The sequence below is a fragment of the Malaclemys terrapin genome, chromosome 1, assembly GCF_027887155.1.
Source record: "Malaclemys terrapin pileata isolate rMalTer1 chromosome 1, rMalTer1.hap1, whole genome shotgun sequence".
Taxonomy (NCBI): Eukaryota; Metazoa; Chordata; order Testudines; family Emydidae; genus Malaclemys; species Malaclemys terrapin.
This window is the reverse complement of record NC_071505.1, coordinates 22,356,577-22,367,017: the sequence shown is the minus strand read 5'-3', so window position 1 is coordinate 22,367,017 and position 10,441 is coordinate 22,356,577. Positions and strand designations below refer to the sequence as shown.

Genomic DNA, 10,441 nt, shown 5'->3' with positions numbered 1-10,441 from the left:
CACCTTCACTGCCAGAAGGTGTTGGAGATGGACTGGCCATGTACTTCAGCTGGAAATCGGTTCCATCACCAGAATAGCATTAAGATGGACACTTGAAGGCAAGCGAAAACAAGGCCACCCAAAACCAACATGGCAAAGAGCTGTGGACGCTGAGCTGAAAAACCTGGGGCACAGTTGGGGAACCACTGACAGACTTGCCAGAAACAGACAGGCATGGAGAAGCTTTGTCGCTGCCCTAAACGCCAGAGGCGTAATGGAAACATGATGATGACTATTTCAGATTGCTATTATGATATAAAGTATTTGTTCTACGTGTTCAACAAAAAATATTATTAGTGAACCACTGGAGAAAGTAACATTGCAAATAATTCAATTTACCTGAATGTTCCAGGAGTCATTTAACTCCCCATGAAGCAGGCAAGCGTCACAGTCCCTTTAACCACACCAGTGAGACTAACAGTATAGAACACATGAAAAACCTTGTACTAACTGTGTTTAATGTAACAATTTAATTAAACAGAAGCCAAATGAAAGTGCTTAATTTAATTGGAGGAAGAAATACCTCTAACCCACAGACATCCTTTCAAAGTGTCCACTGTTAAGTATCCTATATTCTATTTTCTAATTTAATCTAGCATTGCCACACTTGAGCGCTTTGCTTTTGCTTCTATGCAGTTCATTAAACTTAGGAAATTGAAAATTTTAAGCAGTTTTGATGCTTCATTTTTGTAAGTCCTTATTTGCATAGAAAGCAACACCTTGATCCAGTTTTGACCATATTAATATTTTCTGTAGCTAGTTTACCATGTAGCCTCATAACAGGGGAACCACATTCTTCCACAGTGTTTGGAGATTTCAGAATGAATTTGATCCAGGTTGTAATCATTATCTGAAATTAGTACTTCCTCTGTAATAGAAAGCAATGGCTTCACGCATCTTTACAAACTCAATAAAATCTCTGCAGGTAACTTCACATTCACCAAATCCCATGGCTGTTAGGTTCTTACAGCATTCAGCAGTGAAAATGAGTTCATCGTTCAGTGGCTGAAGTCCATTAGCATACACCACCAATTCGATCAACCTGGGGCAGTTCATTCCAGAATGACCTGGCATGGCTTTGCTTACTGCATGACCAAGTAAAGGCATGTAACGGGAGTTTTCTCTTTGCAAAATGTATCAGATTCCTCTTTGTATAAAAAGAAGTAGATCACAAAATTGACTTTAGGGGAGTGCTTAACAAGTGCATCCCAACTTTGCTTTTAATTGTATGAAATTCAATTTGTCCTGGATTTTCACTCACAACATCTATGCAAAGACGTTCAAGGTCAACATGTTTCTCATGCAAGGGGGCCAGCAGCAGTTCATCACTTACTTTGTAATAATTCCAAGCCAGTTGCCTAAGGGCATGACACTGGTCATCAGCACAAATAATTCCAGCAGGTGACACACGAGGACAGATGCTCATTTTTAGCAGTTTTAGAGTAGCATTTTTATTAGAAACAAGAACGGATCATCAACTGGTGTGTCATCAGTTTTGATGGATGATAATGCCTTGGAGTTTACAAAAACTACTGTCAGCGCTGATGCAAAACGAGCCTTGGAGACATTAATAAAACTTGGCTTCACTGATGAAATCAAACCTAATGTCTTGATGGAACAATTCACCAATTGAGAAAGGATGTCACAGGCAGCTTCTGCAGACTCAGTACTACTATCAACCTTGAAGCTGACACACTGCAGATGATAGTATGTCTCTTGATAATTTGTTGAATGAGATCAGGGTGAGTGGACTTTAAAAAAGAAGTAGCTGGTTGGTTAAGCTCAAATTCAAACTTCCTCCACAAGTGAGGGATATGAAAAACTTCATTCCACCTTTGGCAAACAGAAGATGCCCATGCTCCATCTATTAAAGGCGGGTACTGAAAAATATGTAAAACTACATGGTGTGGCAGGGTTCCCTAGTTCATCAAGATTTTCAGGCGAGACTTGCCAAATGCTGATCTGTAGAAACAATTTTTCTGCTTTTTTATTCTATGTGATGTTTGTAGAACTGGGTTCTCAACTTTAACAGTCCACCTGATTCTTTTCATTCTGAGAGCAAACAATTTCAGGTACTAGAGAGGTGTGATGTACTTAAGCTACAAAGCTTTCTGTATGTTTTCAAGTACAGTAGATCACACAGCAGGCATGGGTTCCATTATGAAATCAAAAGTTGGGAGTTTTTCGTTTGCAAAACTCCCTGATATTGTGGGAGACTTGGTTAGTCTGCTCCTCACCCTAAAGAGCCTGCGATGGGGTTTCCATAAATCATTTCTCCTCTGCACTTCTTCTCAGTGGCCTGGCCTCTACAGCAGCAAACAGAGGGGAAGCTCTGGGTTTAAGGTGGGGCCAGTTACTGGCCTGCTGAGCTTCCTGGAGTGCTTTTTTTGTGAGGGGAAGGGATGATGATTCCCCCCTCCCCCACTTCCCTGGCTGCTTTCCTCAGGAGGTGGGGGGTGAGGGTGGTCACAAGTGCTCCTTCCCAGTCCTCCCATATCTCCTTGCCATTCCTGAGCTGGGAGATGTTTCTCCTCTTCAGACGCTTCCAGGTTCCTTTTTTTGTGATAGAAGGGAGCCTGCTGACTTCCTGCTGTCTCCCTCTTTGGTGTGTATGTAGGCAGGTGGTTCCTCCCAATACTGCCACAGACAATTTTGGGTTGGAATAGGAAGGCAACAGGTTTGCCTTTCTCCTCTCTCCTGGTCTGTTAGGGCTACTGCTGTTTGAGGGAGCTGCAGCCACTGCTGCAGTGTCAGCTGTCCTCTTCTCTGTCACTATGTGCATATCTCCCTGCAAACAAGAGGAGGGCTAGTCAGGGGTCCCTAAATTTCAAAGCAGTGAAGGTATAATTTATCTATTTATTCATTTTTTTATGAAAAATGAATTCTCTAGGATATATGAGTGACTCCATACTTTGGAGAGATTGACGACTGTGCTTCTTATGATTGGCTAAATTATATGCATATTTTAATTAACTGCTTAGTGTGTATGTGTGAGCAACTACCTTCAGGTCGATAGTGTCAGAGCTGCTCATCTGTTGTGTCATTAGTATTATATTCCTAACAGAGATTTTCCCTTCGCTAGAGAGGCTGGTTCTTCCTGGTATAGGTGGGCTTGAGTTTTCAAAATTCTTGGGAAAAAGAATAGATTTATCTACATTGATTGGCTTAATTTTTTATTACTATATATTGTTTTTTCCTTTTCCTCTTTCCTTTTTCTTTTCAAAATGGCTGAAATCCTGTATTATTTTCCTATCATTTTTGAACATTTTTAAAAACAGAAAAACAAATCAAAATGAAAAATCAGCCACTCTCAAACCCTGGAAAATTATAACAATTTTGAATTTTCTCATTACATTGTTTTCGCCCTCTTTGAACCAGCTATAGTAACAAAATGGTCAAAATATGCACTGTACATAACAATATTCCCAGATGAAAGAAGGGCCTGAATGAAGCCCATATCTATCTGTTCATTTATTTCAACACCAGTTAAGTAGATCATCTGACCTAGATGGGTTGAATAGGCTTTTTTTTCATAATGGAGGTATGATAAAAGGACAGGGATATGAGGATTCTTTTCATTAGAAAAATAGGAGATAAAGAGGGAACATAACAGAAGAACATAAAACTCCAAAGAGTATAAAGAGAAAATGCCTCAGAGCTATTCAATGAGATGGTAGACTTGTGAACAACACGTCACACACTGAAGCTTCAAAAAGGCTGGCCATAAGGGAAATTAGGAAAAATAGCTTACAGAGTGTGCAACTACTGTGTGGAGAGAACTAATAAAATCAGAAATGGAGACTTATTCTTGATACTCTGATTGCACGTACATCCCCGTAGCTCCATGGGCCAGATCCTCAGCAGATGTAAACAGCAGAGGTGGCTGGGAATTTTTTGATTAACTGCTTTTAAATTAGAAAATGCTCATTAAGCAAAACCAAAACTGTTTTGTCGGAAAGGGCCAGTCGGAACATATTTCTCTACTACATTTTTTTAAACACAATTTTGATGTTGAAATTAAAAATTCTGGTTTTCTGGTTTGGAATAACGTTGTGTATAACTATGTATGGGAGTGATAGTTTTTTAAAAGGTTGAAATAAAAAAACATTTTGATTAATTGCTACAAAATCTGGATTTTCAGTTCACAAAAAGATTTGAGATTTTGATTTTTCATTCCAATTCAGGAGGGGAAACATTTTCAAAATCTCAAAAATTCACAAGATGGGAAAAATATTTCCTGCCCAGATCAAGTAGTCCAGCTTCGACGGAGACATGCTGGCTGCTGCTTCCCACCACTCCCATTGGCTGGGAACAGCGAACGGTGGCCACTGGGAGCTGCAGGGGCCATGCCTGCAGCCGGGTCCCCGTAAACAAAATGTCTCGCGGCCCACCAGGATTACCCTGATGGGCTGCGTGCCTAAGGTTGCCGACCCCTGTGTTAAGCTATCAGCTCAGCTTCTGCAATGTAGTTTAGCTACTCAACGCTCAAACCAGATCTCTACCAGCTTGGATTGAGGAGCTTGGACCATTGAATTCATTGGGCATGCGAGAGACAAGGCTGATCCTCTGTCTCCCATTACCAGGTCTCCAAGGAAGGGTGTTAGTATGCTAGTTTAAGTAGCCTGTTAGAAAAGGGATGTTACCACCTGGGACCATAGGACTGTATCACTTCTTTTTGACTCTGTGGTTTATAGCTTTGATTTCTCTTTCATTTATTTTAATAAAGATCTTGAAATTCTTGTGTTGTCCTCAGTATGAGTGTCCTTGCCCCACATCCCGAAAGTCTGCACAAGACGTTGAACTCCCTGTGTTCTCTAATTCTGTAGCCTGAATTTGGGATAAGAACCTAATTATCTTCTGGTCAGATCATTGGTGAATAATAAACTAGCCCTATAAATTCAGGTCAATAGACCCCAGCATGTCTTGCCTATGACCATAGCATCACAGGTGCACTTCCAGTTTCCATGATTGACAGAATTCTCATAGCTCTCTGTGGCAGTGTTCACCTTCCCAAACCCCTCAACAAACAAACAAACCCTGAGATATTCAGATGTATCCTAATATTGAGATATTTGAATTTTTTCAAGTCCTCTTGGTACCCAGGCACACATCAGTGAAGGAGGTTCCTCAGAGTAAACTCTGCCTTCCAGCTAAGAGAGGGTGTGATTTTTACCCACTTCTATAAATTGGCTTGACTTCTGCTAGAGCTAGGGCCTGTTTTCCCATTATTTTTTTCCTCATAGGTAATAGCATGGATCACAAACACTAGTTTCCAAACTCCCCTTGCCAGAAGTTTGTCCATCTGTTCAGTGATGTGCCTATGTAATGGTTGCTGGCACATTTTTTATTCTGGAGGGTTTTTTTTTTTAATGTTGTCCATTATGTATGTGCAATATTTGAATCAAGCCTGCATCACATCAGCGAAGATTTTTTAAATAGCGTTGCAAGGCAAAGCTCCTTATTTTTGCATTAACAAGCCTTTCAATTTTATTTCATGAGCAAGAAAAAAAAAAAGCAGGCTCCATTCACCTCTTACTTAAGTGTATATTTTTAGCTCCTACGTTTGTTAAATAAGGGAAGATTTACGTCAAAATACTTCTAGCAGGAGCTGAGTGTGTGAGTTGCACTGTATACGTCAATTAAAGCAAGCCATTCAACACTTCCTACTGGACTAGCAGTGAATCATCCCAAAGCACACTGCTCATACACCCTTGGACTACAATACTGCTGACAGAAGCAGTCTCTTTACAAAAAAAAAAAAAAATGTTCTTTTTTTATAGTAATAAATCTGACACTCAAGTGCAGGCACCCTTGTTGTCACTTTAATGTGTGAGGGGTACTGAATGAGTTCACAGCATTCCTTGCATTAATTTTTGCTCATCTTCTTAGAAAATTAGTCTCTAAAATCCCCAAAGGCCAAAATCTGCCCTGAGCATGCCAATGTAAAGCTGGAGTAACTCCATTCAAATTAATAGTATTACTCTGGCTCTCCACCCCTGTAAGAGCAGATTTTTTTTTTATAGCTCAAATGTTCAACAAAAATTAGTAAATGGCGCCCGTAACTGCTTTATATATTTACCATATGCTATACTATAGCTTTCTCCACCGATCTTACAGCAACCTTCAGGAAAGATCTAAGTAAATATGAATATATAGGATATGAGATCTTGAGTTTAGCTGGGCATGAAACGTAATCTGAACACTGAAGACACATGCTGCTATCTAGTGGCAAAAACAGGTAGTTTTTAAAAACAGCACTTCATGACTTCAATTATTGTAATAATGGAGCTGTTTTCATGTATTCATACTCTACAGTACATTTATATGTTCATGGGCATGATTCTGCTCTAACTCTGATGTCAGTATGGAATAATCACTGGAGATAATTGTGTGTGTGAGATTGGAATCAGACCTTGTATCTAAGATCATTAATTTTTTTGAATACCGATTCACCCTTACTGTGCAAAATTTTATTAGGCTGCATCACCTTTTTATAAAATAAGACCAATTGTAGGAAAACCAAAAGGCTAATATATAGTGAATGAGTGCAATTAGAAATGGATGCTGATGTAGTTCTAGGATCACAGAAGTCTGGCTCTACTGTTATAGAGTCCGGAGAACCAGCAGCTGAACCAGCACTCTAGTCCCTGTAACTCCAATTAGTTCCCTTGAAGAGAGCCTGAGTGAGGAAAGCGCCCGTCCCTTCCCCACAGCCCGCGTCCGAGCGCCCGTCCCTTCCCCGCAGCCCGCGTCTGAGTGCCAGTCCCTTCCCCTCAGCCCGCGTCGGAGCGCCCGTCCCTTCCCCGCAGCCCGCGTCCGAGCGCCCGTCCCTTCCCCGCAACCTGCCTCTGAGCGCCCGTCCCTGGGCTGAGGAGAGCCACATAGCTAATTAGCCCACTAACTGGGAGAGTAGAAAAGAACACAGGACAGAAGAAAGAGGGAGTGAGAAAGAGGTTAACAATGCCAGAGTAAGGAAGATCTCTGGTTGGAGAGATTTTTTCCCCATACCGCCCGTCCTGTGGAAGAAGGGATTGTGAGGCTGAATAACACTGTAAATAGCATTGTTGCACTAGTGTGTGAAGGTAGTACTGTGAAGTGTAGCAGTATAAATAGACTGCATGGTGATACCTACAAACTGGAGGTGTCCGAGTAATTTGTAGGAGAAAACAGGAGCCGGGGATCATGCCCTGTTACATCTACCCACCACAAGACTTGTGTATTTATTAAAAATAAATTAAAATAATACCTGTTAGTCAATTCCACTAATTTTGCAAGTTAATAAAGGAATCACAAAAAGTTTTGTGTCACTTTGTGATTTTTACTGACATTTTGAAAGTTTTGTTAAATTTTGAGAGATGTTAGTGGTGGTACTTGTTAAAAAAAAAAAAAACAAGTTTCATTTTTTTCCCCAGGACAGTGACAGAGAAAGTGGTGAGAAATATGGATTTTACCACTGGTAATTTACTAATTCAATACAAAGTGATAAGAAGGTTAAGGAGCAGCACATAAACCACTGATGTATGTGTCCATCCTCTATCTTCTTATCAGATAAGATTGTTTCTGGTCAGTCTATGACTAAAAGGACCATGTGACTCTGTTGAAACCCCAAACTGTCTGAAACAAAAAGCTTCAGTGAACTCAAGGATTTCATTGAATGTGGCCAGCGGAGACTTTAGATTTGTTGTGCAGATGACTCACGGTATAAGGCACCCACAGAAAGCCTGTCTTAACTGCCTGTTAGTAACCATAAATGCATTTATTAACATCAGTTGCTTAATTTTACTATTGATGTCGAATTTACAAAATCAACCAATCAAAAATTCATAATGAGCTATACTTAATACAAGCTGTTTAATTAATTCTAAAGTTGCACTAGTTTCTTCAAGGACAAAAAAAACATGCTAGGTCCACAAAACTACTCTGGGCCCCATGATCAAAGTAGTCATAAACTCTACATTCAAATCCTACATTTGCATACAAAGATTGGCAGTGAGACATGCAAGGCACATGGTTGTGCACTTACATGATGAATCCATTTCCAAGCACAATTTGGTCTCTTTTGAAAACTGGAGTCTGTGGACCAAATTCTCTGGTGTAACATCACTGAAGTCAATGTCAGTACATCAAGGATGAATTTTGCACTGTATCATCACCACGGCTATCACTGATTCAATATGATTTTAAGTTACTAATAGTCCAATAAGTGTCTCCTTTTCATTGCTCATTTTTGGCTTTCAAAATTAGCCATCAGCAAAGCAGAGGCTGACACTGAAAACAAAACACTGAATCTGATTGTTGTTGTTGTGACAGTTTGGGGAATATGCCTGGGTCAATCAGGAATTTCATTCTGTTTTGTGTCATTTGTGATTGTAACCTGCACTGTAAAGTAGAAACCCCATTTTGTATCTGACCAGACTTTTGTACTATTTGTGATGTATAGCAAGGCCCTGCAAAGGGAGTAGGGTGACGAGACGTCCCGATTTTATCGGGACTGTCCCGATATTTGCTTGTTTGTCCCACGATGTTCGGTTGGGACACTGGACAAACAAGCAATTTTGCCCTCTGCTCTGGCGCACAGGTGGAGCCCGGAAAGGCTCTCGCTCCCCCGAACCCCAGCCCCGCCCCCTCCTTCCCCCATTGGATCCCTCCCCAAATCCCCACCCTGGCCCTGCTCCAGCCCCGCCCCCTCACTGCCCCATTGGATCCCTCCCCAAATCCCCGCCCTGGCCCCGCCTCTTCCCCAAGCACGCCGCATTCCTCCTCCCTCCCAGGCTTGCGCTGATCAGCTGTATGGTGGGGCAAGCCTGGAAGGGGGGAGTGGCCCCCAGCACTCACCCTAAGAACTGCTCCAGTCCAGCTTCTCCAGGAAGGTGAGCATGGCCCAGCAGAGATCCCGCAGCAGCTCCCTCCGCCCGAGCCCCCAGTAGAAGGTCAGGCAGGCCTGGGCCTCCTGCGCCGCACCATGGCTCACGGAGCGGCCCAGCCCGGCCCGGGTGGGGAGGGCGTCCGGGAAGCGAGCCAGTCTGCCCCGGGGATCTAGCGCAGCACATGGGCTTGGCAGCTCCGGGCCGGAGCGCGCTCAGCTGTTGTGGTCACCATAGAGGCGGGTGGAGACGGGGCTGTGCTGCCTGGCGGATGGTGGTGGCGGGGGGGCGGGCACTCCGGTAGCTTTTTTTTTTTTTTTGCTCCGCCGCTGGCTTTTTTTTCCCCTCCTCCACCGTGCCCCCTCTCCCCCCATCCCGATATTTCATCTTTGTCATCTGGTCACCCTAAAAGGGAGGGGGGTTTCTCCCCTTGTGGAGTGCTAACACAGGCAAGAGTAATCAAGACAGCTACCAAAGATTATTGACTTGCTAATGAGTCTTATCCATGTTACCACCCTGTAGGAAACAAGCTTAACTGGGACATGGGGTTTCACACTGGAACTCATGACCAAGACTGTGTTTACAAGCAGAGGGGTTCTGTGTGCAAGGGGCCAACCAGCGCCAGCAACAGGGATGGCTCTTGAACCCAAATGGATGGGTGAGCTCATTTTGAAGGGGGTTGTGTTCGGGTGTTTGTTGTTTTGCATAGATCTGCCACTCTCTTTGTGCTGTGAGTAAAGTGCATGTGTATTTAAGAAATTCCTTTGCAAAGCCTGTGTTTCTTGCTTTAACTGTCACATGGTCCTCAAAGGGTGTAACTAGAGAAACCAGAGCATATCTATCCTGGTGGCCTCTGGAATGAATGTATCTAAGCAACTTGGGGGCCTCAAGAGGGCTGAGGGTCTAAGCAGCTCGAATGTGGGGTCCCACTGCCAAGAGGGGTGTCAGAGACACGGTCTGCCCTTGGGTTCTGCACCTGAATGACCCAGAGCTAGGAACAGTGATTAGTCACTGTCCAGACTCAGGGAGCTTAGCAGCCTATGGGATTCAGCAGTGGGATCCCTTCACAACAGCAGGACTGGACCAGGTTGTAAAAGCTGTAGTCCCTAAAGTCCTGAACCTGCAAGGGGAACCACACATGAAGCCCCACTGACATAAATGGGGCTCTGTGTTGGTGCAGGAATCTGCCCACTTGTTCTTTTTGCAGGATTGGAGCCTAAGTAAGTAACTGCTATCAACATACCATTGATCTCAACTTGAGGTGTTTGTGGTTATCTGTAATGGATCCACCTATTACTAATAGAATGAGAAAGAACAGGAGTACTTGTTTCAGAGTAACAGCCGTGTTAGTCTGTATCCGCAAAAAGAAGAACAGGAGTACTTGTGGCACCTTAGAGACTAACAAATTTATTAGAGCATAAGCTTTCGTGGACTACAGCCCACTTCTTCGGATGCATATAGAATGGAACATATAATGAGGAGATATATATACACACATACAGAGAGCATAAACAGGTGGGAGTTGTCTTACTAACTCT

The 10,441-nt window shown here is 42.8% G+C and overlaps 1 pseudogene; it reads right to left on the bottom strand.

The window, feature by feature from the left end:
- Window positions 1-800: 800 nt before the first annotated feature.
- On the bottom strand, window positions 801-2,090 carry LOC128830358 (F-box/LRR-repeat protein 21-like; annotated as a pseudogene).
- Between the last annotated feature and the right edge of the window lie 8,351 nt (window positions 2,091-10,441).